Source organism: Sturnira hondurensis, unplaced genomic scaffold, assembly GCF_014824575.4.
Source record: "Sturnira hondurensis isolate 20B ecotype Veracruz unplaced genomic scaffold, ASM1482457v3 Scaffold0005220, whole genome shotgun sequence".
In the NCBI taxonomy this organism is placed as follows: Eukaryota; Metazoa; Chordata; class Mammalia; order Chiroptera; family Phyllostomidae; genus Sturnira; species Sturnira hondurensis.
The window spans coordinates 686,883-699,508 of record NW_028077851.1 but is presented as its reverse complement, the minus strand read 5'-3'; the positions used below and the strand labels follow the sequence as shown (position 1 = coordinate 699,508).

The 12,626-nt window shown below is 41.0% G+C and overlaps 1 pseudogene; it reads right to left on the bottom strand.

Moving 5' to 3' along the window:
- Positions 1-7,221: 7,221 nt before the first annotated feature.
- The window catches only part of LOC118987264 (T-complex protein 1 subunit gamma-like), a 54,013-nt pseudogene continuing 48,608 nt past the window's right edge, over positions 7,222-12,626 (bottom strand).

Sequence of the window (12,626 nt, the reverse complement as noted above, 5' to 3'; positions counted from 1 at the left end):
TAATGAGCAAAATAGAACCAGAGGCATGGAAACATGGAACAGACTGACAGTAACCAGAGGGGGAGGGGGATAATGGTGAAAGGAGGGGAAGGGACTAGTCAGAGAACATGTATGAATGACCCATGGCCATGGACAATGAAGAAGGGATCGACTGTGGGAGTGGGGGGTGGGCTAGGCAGAGGAGGCAAGGGGGAAATATTGGGACAACTTTCATAGAATAAACAAGAATTAAAGACTTATTCTACAACTTCTTGTAACTATTTTAAAGGCTCTTTTTTAACTTAAACATTTAATTCGCCTAAAGCTTTTTGTAAACACTCTGAGGAAGCAATCTATTTTTTCATATGAAAGTTATTTTCCCAACAAGATTTAATGAATGACCCATTAATTCCTCATTGGTTTTTGATGCCACCTCCCCTGTAGAACAGTTGTCCATTTCTCTCCATGTTCTCTAGTTTAATCCTGATCTATTTGCCTCTTTCTGCACCAACAACAAGCTTATGCTACTTACTATAGCTGCATAACACATCCTAATGTTTGGTAAAGTTCCTTTTATAAACATCTTTTCTGTTCATTTACTATTCTATAAGGATTTCAGAATCTGTTTGGTGAGTTCCACTGAAAATCTCTGCGGGATTTTCGGTATTCCAATTAGTTCACAGATTAATTGGTGGAGAACTGACATCTTTAACAATTTTGAGTCTTCCAATTGAGTAATGTAACCTCTATCTGATTTACATTTTTATATCCTTCAATAAAGTTTCATTTTTGTCTTTAAAGACCTTCCATACATTTATCAGGTTTTCAGGTTTTACCACATTTGTATTTTTGTTCCTATACTGAAAATAATATTTTCCTACATCTATTTAATTGATTGTTGCTGGTATGTATAAGCACACTATTAATTTTTTAGGCTGGTCCTATCTCAAAAAACCTGACTGAAACGTCTCTTCGATTTTCTATAAACAGTTTGCAAATAATGAAACTTGGGCTTCTTTTCTTTTCCTTCTAAGTTTTTCCTTTCCCTGTTGTATGAAATTTTTATGACTTCCAGCACAGTACTATTAAGTAGGAGAAACAGAGACAACCTCATCATGTCCCAGACCCAACCCTCAATGGGAATACTTAGCTGTCAGTATGAATTGTGATGTTTGCTAATTCTTTATTTCTATTTACCATGAGATTTTATGACTAATGGGTTTTTTAATGTTATTCTTTTGGGGCGGGGAGGCCATGGATTGGGATAGCTGTACACACTTGTTTTCTTTTAATTTTCTAATGTAGCAAATTCCGCTGATAGTTTTCATAGTGTTTGAACATTCTTATATTCCTGGTATAAATTCCCACTTGATTTTACAGCTTTGCTATTTGTCCCAGTTTTTATTTGGGTTTTCAAATCAGTGTTCATAAGTGAAATTGGACTTTAGTTTTGGGCTGACCTAATTTGACTTTACTCATTGCCATATAACTTAAATGTGTTCAATGGCAAATCTTATCGAAGAAAAGGGTGATCTGTTCCATTACGTTTTGGTAAAATTTTACTCAAACTCTCTAGTCTTCAAGTTATTGTGAAGATCTGTATGTTAAATCAAAGTTTTAATGTCTCATTGATTCTGTTTTACTGAAGCTTGTTACTTTTGGGGTCAAGATTATTAATGTGTATATGCGTGTACATGTATACACATAAGAGTGCATATATGTATATTTCTAGGAAACCCATATTGCCTAGGTTTAAGTTCATTGCCAAATTTCTTTGCTGAATAATTTACAAACCTGTTGTTGCTGTTGTTATGCCATCTTTTTTCATTCCAAATAGTTATTCTCTCTCTAATTTTCTAATTTACCCTTGCCAGGTTTGTCTATGTCATTCCTTTTTTTGTTTGGTTTTATTTTTATTGCTTATGCTGTAATGGTTGTTTTTTAAATAAAAAAAGAACCTTTGCTTTTGGTTGTCTAGATCATGTAAAACATTATTTATTTTTCTTAATTTTGAAATCTTTATTTACTTCCTCTCTTTAGCTTTCCTCTGTTATTATTTTAGCAATTTCTGGAGTTTAACCTTAAACTAATTGTATTCTTTCTTGTTTTTTTAAGAAAGACTACAAACTTCCCTCCTAAAACTGCTTTGCCTACATTCCACAAGTTATGAAATATAGAACTTCCCATTTTTTTCTAAATATGTATAACTCAGTTCCCTTTAGTTCAGAGGAATAATATTTATTGGAGTTATAAGTGAGGATGGGTTTGTTTTCAAATTATGTGTGGTTAAGATATTTCCTTGTTATTTGCTTTTTATTGAATGTATTGGAGTGATATTGGTTAGTGAAGCTATACAGCTTTCAAATGTACAACTCAGCCCCAAACCATCTGCACGCTGCAACATGCACCACTAAAAGTCAAGTCTCCTTCCACCCCCATTTATCCCCCCTCTTGCCCTGTTCCACCTCCCTACACCCCCCTTCCCTCTGGCAATCACCATACTGTTGTCTGTATCTAGTGGGGGTAGGGGGGTTGCTTATTCCATTCTCCTTTTTCACTCAGCCCCCAAAACTCCATCCTGTCTGACAGCTGTCAGTCTGTTCTCTGTGTCTGTGTGTCTGCTTCTATTTTGTGTCTTAGAGTATTTTGTTCATTACATTCCATAAGTAAGTGAAATCATACGGTATTTGTCTTTTGCTGACTGGCTTATTTCACTTAGGATAATGCTCTCCACGTCCATCCATGCTGTCACAAAAGGTAAGATTACCTTCTTTTTCTGGCCAAGTAATATTCCATTGTATAAATGCACCACTGCTTTTTTATCCACTCATCTACTGATGGGAATCTAATTTCTTTTGATCTGAAAAACAGTTTTTACAATTTGAGACTAAAATTGTGGCCTTGCCCACGGTCTTTGTGTTTTTGAGTACCCTACATACACTTTAAAGAATGCATATTGTTAGATATAAGATTATATATGCGTTATTTAGACCTTGTTATTTTTTTTACTCTCTGCCTGAAGAATCAGTTTCTGAGATACACTGTGCTGAACTCTCCTACCAGGATTATAGTTTTATTTCTTGTAATTTGTCAGGTTTTATGTTATATTATTTTGAGGCTATGTTGTACACTTTACTTAAATGTATGACTGCTGCATTTCATGAATTAGTCCTATCATTTGAAATATCCCCCTTTATGCTTTTTAAGGTTTGTGTTCCTGTAACTCTATTTTGTCTGATGTTAATATCACTAAGGAAACTGTCTTTGGGTTCATATTTTCCTGGTATTTCTTTTAACAACCCCCTAATTTTTCAAGCTTACTCTGTTACACTTTATATCTTCTTATAAACTGCATATAATTGGATTTTACATTCTAATCTGAGACTCTTAACTGAGGTTCATTAGTCCACCTGCATTTTTGTGATAAAAATATTCGAATTTAATTCTGCCACCTTATTTCTTTTCTATTTACCATGCTTTACTTTTATTTCTATTTTTCTGTCTTCAGTTGAATTGATAGTATTTCTCCTTCACATTCATCACCCTCTTACCAGTTAAGAACCATAGTCTATTTCTTTTCTTATAGTGATTACCCTTAAAATTTTAATACATACTTGAATTTATTTTTTCTATGGAATATTAAGTTAAGCATTGCCTATTTCTTTCTCTCCCCATAAGACAAGAAACTTAACTATACTTTTTCTACAAATTCCATTGGCATTCAAACACTTACTATTGTTTCTTATCAATGATTCCTTTGTAAATAATGGCTTTTCCTCCCTCCAGTAGCTTCTTTGCTTTTCTTTTCACCCCAGATATTCTACACTCTTATTCCAACAGGTCTAGATATTTTTTAAAGTCCTGCTCAAAACTTGGGATGTTTCTGAGAGTCATGTCCTTCTGTTTGCACTTCAAATATTGCCCCGTACCACGTTTTGCTTTTGAAAACCCTGTTATATGTAGGTAAGACTTTCTTTATTTTCCACCCATTTACAGCTGTGCTTCTCATAAATTGGGCATATGAGAAGATAGATATTTCGTCCATGACTACCTCCATACCAGTTATGCAAGTCATACAAGATATAGTTCCCACAGTGGCTTATTCTAGGCGATTCAGTTCTAGGCTTACATTTGGCCCAATTCCAGGTTTTGTGACCCATGCATACAAGGAGTTGCAATGGGCAGCGGCAGCTCATCCCAGGCTCACCCCCCGACCCTGCCTCCAAGGCCCCTTTTCTGTGCCTCTCCCGTGAGCGGACAGCAGCCCTGCCAGGCTCTCTCCTGTTGCTACTTTGATCCTGAGTCCTTCCTGTTTCACTGTCCCCAACTTTAATAAATGTCCTCTCGAAATAAAAAAAAAAAAATCACTATAACGAACAAGATTTGCAAGATTCACTTAATGGCCTCTTAGTTTAAAGTTTGCCAGAAGAGTTCACGTCCATAGAACTACCAGGTGCATTTTATTGTAATCAGATCTAACCTGTCTTTAAACAGCCAAGCATTTGGTCCATGATTTCTTAAGAGATATCACACCCCAGTGGGATCACTTTGTTGAGATATCAGTAACCATCCACATACAGCACCCACGTGTGTTATAAAACATTTCCACCCATTCAATTAAAATCCTAGGGGCACGCCCATTCAAATCTCCTTTTCAAGTGAATTTTCTTTCTCTGCACTCTGTTCCTTTTTATTCCGGAATAACACACCATGCTATGATTATACATTTTGTTTATCTACTCACCACTTGGTGGACATTCAGTTACTTCCACTTTTTCCCCAACCTATTTTTTTTCTACTGCAGCTCAACAGCTTATGGTCCATGTTCTACAGGGTCCAGCAGAGAAGTAATGCCTACTTGAGTGTGGTTGGTAGGGTAATAATATGCGTGTAATAACTTATAGTTTCAATCTGAATATCTCACCTAAAATGTCATATGGCGTGCTTAAGTTTGATATTGTTATGTTACAGAATCATATGCTTAGGATTTTGTAATTAAAAGGGGGCATTTGTATTTGTGCTGGACCCTGTATGTCCTCCTCTCTAGAACTCCAACGTCCTAAATGGCTGCGTGTGGCTGTAAAACACCCAATCTGAAGCCTCGGCTCCCTCTGCCACGTCTGACCCTCCTCAGTCCCTGACCCACTGGGTCACAACAAAACTGGCTTTTAAGGACTATAAGGCCATCATGACTTTCAATCATCTTGGTTTTTCATAACCAATCGCAAATAGGATCATTTACTTAAGACACTTTTCCAGCCTCTGAAGCCATGGTTATAATCATATAACAATACTTTTACTAAAATTCACTGAATTGTACACTTAAAAAATGAGTAAATTTTATGGTATTTAAATCATATCTGAAAGCTAAAAAAGAAGGTAGGGGAAGACAGATAACGAAACAGGGGTATAGAAACCTCAATGATAAAGGCTCAAGCTGTCAACCTGGGCAGCAGATACCCCATCCAGGGCCCACAGATGATCCTAAATTAAATAAATGCAGGGTAACCTTGCAGGCATAAACCCTGTATCTGCTGAGAGCTCTGGACACTCACATGCCCAGCCTTTGCCTCTTCAACACTGGCCAAATTCACACGACTGGAATACAAGGGCAGCAGCACACAAGGTCGAGAAAACAAGCTTTGGACTCTCATCAGATCTTCAAGCCCTCCATTTGCCACTTTGTAAGCAAATCAAGTTCCCCCAAAGTTTAGAGAAGACATATTTTCATTTAAGATACCCAGTTTAATTTGAATTTCAGATAAATAATAATTTTCCAGTTCGTATATGTCCCATGCATCACATGAGGTTTACTTACTAAGTATACTCGGTACATTCCTATTGAAAAGTTATTGGTTGTTTATTTAAAATGCAAATAAAGCCAGGTGTCCCACATTGTATCTAGCAACCGTAGGAAATTTACATATCCCCTTGGTAGCATGTGAATGTTAATAAAACCAAATTATGAGAGTCCACTGGCCATTTAGATACATTAACAAGAGATCTCTAAGAATTACCCTGTTATACAGGGGTGGGCAAAAGTAGGTTTACAGTTGTTCCCATGGAAAATGACATGCAGGTTATGATTATCACTTAGCTTTACTAACTCAAAAGACAGTGCACTTAGGTACAGTCTCATAAGTGCTCAAATTGCCGACCTGCACTATTTACACATTCCTGTAGTCTACTTGCTGTACTCAAGCACACTTGGGCATAGGGTTCTTAATTGCCATCAATTTCATGGCATGGTTCTCTTAGACAGTGATTCCTATTACCTAGCACATGTGGTTTTTAGGAAAAGACTTCACCTTTGACAACACACCGAAAGAAGAAGTCCACGGGGAGAGGTCTGGGGATGGTGGCAGCCATTGCACCAGCCCTCGTCAACCTATCCACCTGTTGGGTAATTGTTCATCAAGAAACTCACACACAATTAATGGTATAATGTAGAGGAATTCCGTCTCATTGAAAGAACAGGTCACTGTTATCATGCCGTCTCTATAAAAAACAGTGCCCCTCAGCATGGTAAGGTACAGGTCGTGTATAACAGCTGTATGGAAAAAATAGGTCCAAGTAGCCCTTTACACAAAAGATTGACCCAAACTCCAATTCCCCAGCTGATTCAACTGTCCTTCTATCATTACGTGAGGATTTTTCCCTTGAAGAGCAGACACAGTTGTGCCGATTTACAGCACCAGAAAGTTTAAAATGAGTTTCATCAGGCCGCATAATTTGCTTCTTCATTCAGAACCACTTTTCGGAATTGTCAACATCCAGATCATCCTCTAATAACCCATGATACAACACTGGCAAATACACTGTCCAACCTAAATACTGCTCAGATGACTCAAAGACCTATGGGGAAGTGCCTAACTCAATAGAAGCTCTGTTTGCTTGTGGGGAGCAGGGGGACCTCTTCACAAATGCCTGACTCACTAACATTTCCTTTTCCTGGGTGGTAATACTGACTGGTTGACCACTTTTTGGACCATCGAAGATAGACCCAGTTTCACCAGATTTATCGCATTTTCTGTACATTGTCCACTTAGTGAAGGTGTATCAAATTCTTCGGCCCATTTCTGTTGAATATGTTTAGCATTCTCTGTTTCAGTATTTTTTTTCAGATAACTTAAGATGTAATCATTGAAAGCAGACTAAAAGGAAAGCTTACAATGGAGCAGAATTATGTGTCAGTGCATTTTGCAAATTGAGCTAAGACAGGAAGGGACTGGCACCGCCCCTCTACCTGTGTCCCCGGCAGTCTGGGTTAGGAAGGGGAAGACAGGTGGCTCTGTGCGTTGAGGTCACCCTGCCCACCACTCGCTTCTGGCCAGCACCAGGAGCCCCACCAAGCTGGCCCCGATCATGACCCTTCTTTTTGCAGCCCTAGACAATGTCATCAATCCCCAGCAGCAGCACTGCCTTCTCTACTGCTGGCTTACATATGTGCAGTTCCACAGCCAATGGCTCCCAGATGCCCATTTCTTTCATGCCCACCAAAGTACCTGCCTCACCATGTATACCTCAGGCCTCAGTTCTCCCAGGTGTGCTTGGCCTGAAGGGGGGACACCAGATGGATGGTGCTCATCCCACTGTTCTTGATGAGGGTATGAGTGATGACCTCCAGGGCCTGGTCAACAGCCCTATATGGCCATTGCTCCACACCGGTTATGGCCTTGGATGTTTCTGTCAAGGCGTAGGTCACAGCCATCTCACGGTCCCCCACCCTGACACCAGCTGTGAGTCCAGGGGAACACTGTGGCACACTTGCGTGCCATCCTGGAGGTTGCCTTCTACTTCCAAGAGAATCTCTTTGCTGCCCTCCCCTCCCCTGCCCCAGAGCAAATGGTAGGGGCCTTGGGGTCTGTACACTCAGTGATAAATGAGAAGTAGTTATCTCCAATTTTCTTGATTTCCACCAGGCCCACTCCTGTCCCAATATCAACTTCTCTCACTTCCTCTGGTCGGCTGACTATCTGGGCGCCCCACTCGAGAGCAATATGATGACTGTCTATGTTCTGGACTCTGCAGACGGCTGTGATGTCGCTCTGCAGGAGGCAGTGCAGAGCTAAATCTGAGATGCCCTTTCCAGTGCGCGCCACATCGGGCTTCAGATGGGTAATGTCGTGGCAGAGCTGCTGGATATAGCCCCAGATACTTTCAAATACACAATTCCTAAGGAGTACCCACTACTCCATAGAGCAATACTATAGCATAACCATTGTATCTGTTGCCCATTCCCTATTATCTATACTAAATAAAATCAACATTCATGTGCAGATATCTTTATTTACATTAACATAATTTCCCATATGACTGACAAATTCCTAGAAAAGGAATTACCAGATAGAACGATTGCCAGATTCCTTTCTAGACACATTATACTAATTTATACTCCCACTAGTACTGAGAATATATTGGAGGCCTACTTTTATAAGCCCCACATCTCCCTGCCAGACTTCTTGCAATTCTAAGGGAACGGTTAATTTATGGTTATTTGGAGAGCAAAAGATACCTTCTCTTTACCCCTGTCCCCAGGATGATCTTGGCCTTCACGGAACAGCACAGAGGAGAGACCACTGCAACTTCACCAGTAAGAGGCAAGTGTCTGCTCTCCACGCTCTGGTGGCCTGCAGAGTTCTGCAGACATCAACTATAGCTTTAATGAAATATTATTGGACTCACTCTCTGGAGCTGGAAGTTGACATCTAATCAAGAGCATGTGGGTATGGCCAGCAATATAGTAAAAAACAGGAGAGAGAGCAGTGCTGGGTAGCCATACTATATGCTCAGATACTGGAGTTCCAATAAAACATCACCACATGGCCCATTCGTACTGCACTGTGTCCACTGAAGGATGGGCTGTAGGTAAACACGAACAGCATGGAGTTCGGACAGGTAAAAACATAAAGAGTGTTGATTCAGACTGGAATTATGCAAATCCACACTTTGGTCATGGGAGAAACTGTAGTTGTTTTGTTTTGTTTTGTTTTTGAACTGCAATGCAGCAGGCATATTTTAGTCTACAATGAATTCATTGTATCTGACCAGCCAGCAACAAGGAGACATGGAGATTTGTTTGAAGGACAGGCTCTCTGACCTTCTATTGTAGAATGACAAGAAACATCTGGTTTTAGTTAGGAAAAACTTGTTTAAAAAGTCCTTAGGACCAAACTAACTTTAAGATAAGAATCGTGGGTCCTGGCAGTTACAGAAGGCCTTGGCACATGATAAAGTGTCTTACAGAAAGTATAACTGGCTACTTCTACCATGTTTGAGCTCTAAGAATAAACAAAATGCCGTATGTAAATGCTGAGATACAATAACTCAGAAGTCTAAGAAAGATGGTAAATGCTGGGGGGGAAGCCTTTTGGTTGATTCAGGGTGCTTTGGGAAGGTACAACTATCCCATATAGCTACATAGGAGCATCCCATAACAAGGCAGGCATTTGCTTCACTGCGGAGTCTTCCATAGCCTTCAACCTACCCCACAGCACGCTGAGCTCTCACTAGGGTTGAACAGGCTGTACAGCAAGGTGAAATAGCCAGCTGGAAGAAAAGGTCTGCAACTGGAGTTTCACATCTGTCACTTCCCTTTTCACTTTCTACTTTGGGTTCCAACAAAGGGATTCAAGGACAGAGCAACAAATCACACAAACATCTGGTCACTGTGTTGTCTATTGATGTTTTCATCCAGCCTCCAGGATGTTGGAAGGAGAGACTCAGAAGTTTTGGCATAAATAAACCTTTTTATTTTCCATGACCAAACTGCCTATCCAGAAAGGCATCCAAGCCACAGGGCCTTCAGAGGAAGGGATAAATCCATCGCAGGATGACAGAAAGGTCACCTTGGCCATTTCTTTCCTTATCTTAGGAGTACGGCAGGTGAGGAAAATAAGAAGACAACAAAATTTGACTGGCAAACAGAAGATGACAGCACTAGAAGTTGTAGGACCATCAGACTACAGAAAATGATATATTAGAAACAAATTAAGAGTCTGCAACTCAAATTGGGTTCAGGGACCAATGCCAGTATCACCTGGGAGCTTGCTGAAAAGACAAATTCTCAGGCCATACCCCAGACCCGCAGAACCTGAGGCTGGGGCCCAGGAGTTCAGTGTAATGAGCTCTCCAGGTGATTCTTATGCACAACCTCAAAGATGAGAAGCACTAACCAAACATCCCTACAGCGTCCACAGTAAAACATACAGGTCACCACGAGACCTGAAAGGCCCACACCTGGTCTTCTTCCAAGGGTCAAGGGTTACTGCTACTTACATAAGCAAGGCAAGTTCACCAGCAAAACTGATCTCATACAGGAAGAGCCCGCTCATGAAAACAGAATGTTATATGTCTAAGAATTGACCATAGAAAAAACTGACGACTTCAATCTTCTTTCACAATTAAACCTTCACCTGTAGGATTTTTGTTCAAAAGTGGATTTAAGCCGTGGCTGGTGTAGCTCAGTGGATTGACCATAGGCCTGCAAACCAAAGGGTCACTGGTTCGATTCCCAATCAGGACACATGCCTGGGTTGCAAGCCAGGTCCCCAGTAGGGGGCGCGTGAGAGGCAACCATACATTGATGTTTCTCTCCCTCTCTTTCTCTCTCCCTCTCCCCTCTTTAGAAATAAATCAATAAAGTATTTTTTTAAAGGGGGGATTAACAGTCTTTTTGAGTCCAGCTGCAACTTAGATCAGAGACCTAGTCCAGAATTCTAGGAGGTGGAAGAGCAAAGATGAGACTGAACTCTCTTTCAGGCATATTCCCTCTCCCGCATCACCGTAGCTCTATCTCACTGACTGCCTGAGACCTGAGACCTGAGGCTATAGGGTGGGCTGTGCTTGAATCTGTTATCTAACTCTACTAATAGCCACACTTACAAAGGCTACATACAATCATGCACATAATACTGGTTACTAAATCCCCTATTATACTGGGACACCCAGAAGAATTTAAATTGCCCATTCTGTGCACAGGCATTTAATTAATTTCCCTATTTAGAGATGAAATGACCGGGGTCCAGAGTACTAACCCTACTTGACAAAGGCCTCAGACCTCAACAGCAGCCTCAGTGGAGAATCCAGGCTTCCTGACTACTAGAGGCCCCACATGTCCCAAGGCGATCTGTTATTGCTGCCCAACGGATATTAAGAACTATTATCACCTTTTTCAATATATCTGAGGAATGCCATATATGTGAGACATAAGACTCATTGGCACAGACCAGGCAAACCTCAAATTCTTAACAACAAGCAATGGAAAGAAGTCAGTGAAGGCAAGCCAACAACACCAGGGTAAGCACAGGGTCACAAATATGGAGCTAAGCAAGCAGGTAGATGCCCAGACGTGCGAAGTGAACTTACCTTCTGGTGTTCATCCCTCAGAAGGAACTGAGCAAGGGAAAGCAAAGTATCCTAGCCCCAAAGGAAACAGTGAAACCAGTAAGGAATCCAGGACCTTATAACGTACGGGAGCAGGACCACTGAGCAAAGGCCCAGGCGCGCAACCCACATTCCATGAGCAGTCAAGTTACGTGGTACCGAGCCAACTAAAGGCCTTCTGTTTCTTCCTCTGTGTGGGGCAGCATCAATTCCTGTGACTTAAGTGGTTAGAGCTGTGAAAATTGGCAAATAGTGCCAGGCCCATTGCTAGAACAGTGAGTCTCACCGTGCGGCCCCATATCGACAGTGTGAGCATCACCTGGGAAACTGTTCAAAAATACCAAATTCTCAGCCCCACTCCAAACCTACTGAATCAGAGTCTCTGAAGGTGGAGCCAGCGGTCTGTGGTTTAACGAGGGCTTCTGATGCACACTGAGAAGCACTGAGCAGCCCTGCAGTGATGTCCATGGAAAGGGTAAACGGAGAGACAAGGCCGGTGCAGTAAAAGCAAGTCAGTATAAGTAGCCTTAATAACGGTTCTCAGAAAGAGCCAGTGAAGACTGAAGCCACGCTATGTAATGGAAAAAAACACAGTAGAGATAATGTGAAAGAATCATTAATAAAATGTGGTCAAGGATCAATAAAGATAGCAATGAGATGCAACGGCAGAGTTTTAGCAATGTTGAAGGATCACCCATTATGGGTTTGATCTTCATATTCTGATTCTGACGATGAGAGAAATCATGACTGTCAGGAGGGGTCAACTCATAGTATCTGTTCGAAACTTTTCTCATGCTGTCAAGACACTCACCTGAAAGAAGTAGTATTTGGTGCCAATCCTTGGGAAGATACCGTCTCAAAGATGGAAAAAACAAACTTGAGGAAATGAACGCAGTGGTCTAATGCAGCGATTTTCAACCAGCACACCCCAAGAAGTTTTAAAACATGCAATACCTGCCCTGGCTGGTGTAGCTCAGTGGATTGAGCGCAGGCCTGCAAACCAAGGATTGCCATTTTGATTCCCAGTCAGGGCACATGCCTGGGTTGTGGGCCAGTTCCCAGCAGGGAATGCACAAGAGGCAATTGTCTCCCTCTCTTCTTTCCTTCCCTTCTTCCCCCTCTAAAGATGAATAAATAAAATCTTTTTAAAAAACATGTTTAAAAACATGCAATACCTGATATTTAGTCAGGGCCACTGACCTCTTTTCCCTTCCTTAGACTGTCAAATAAAAACACGACAACAGCCAACACAGCCATGGCCA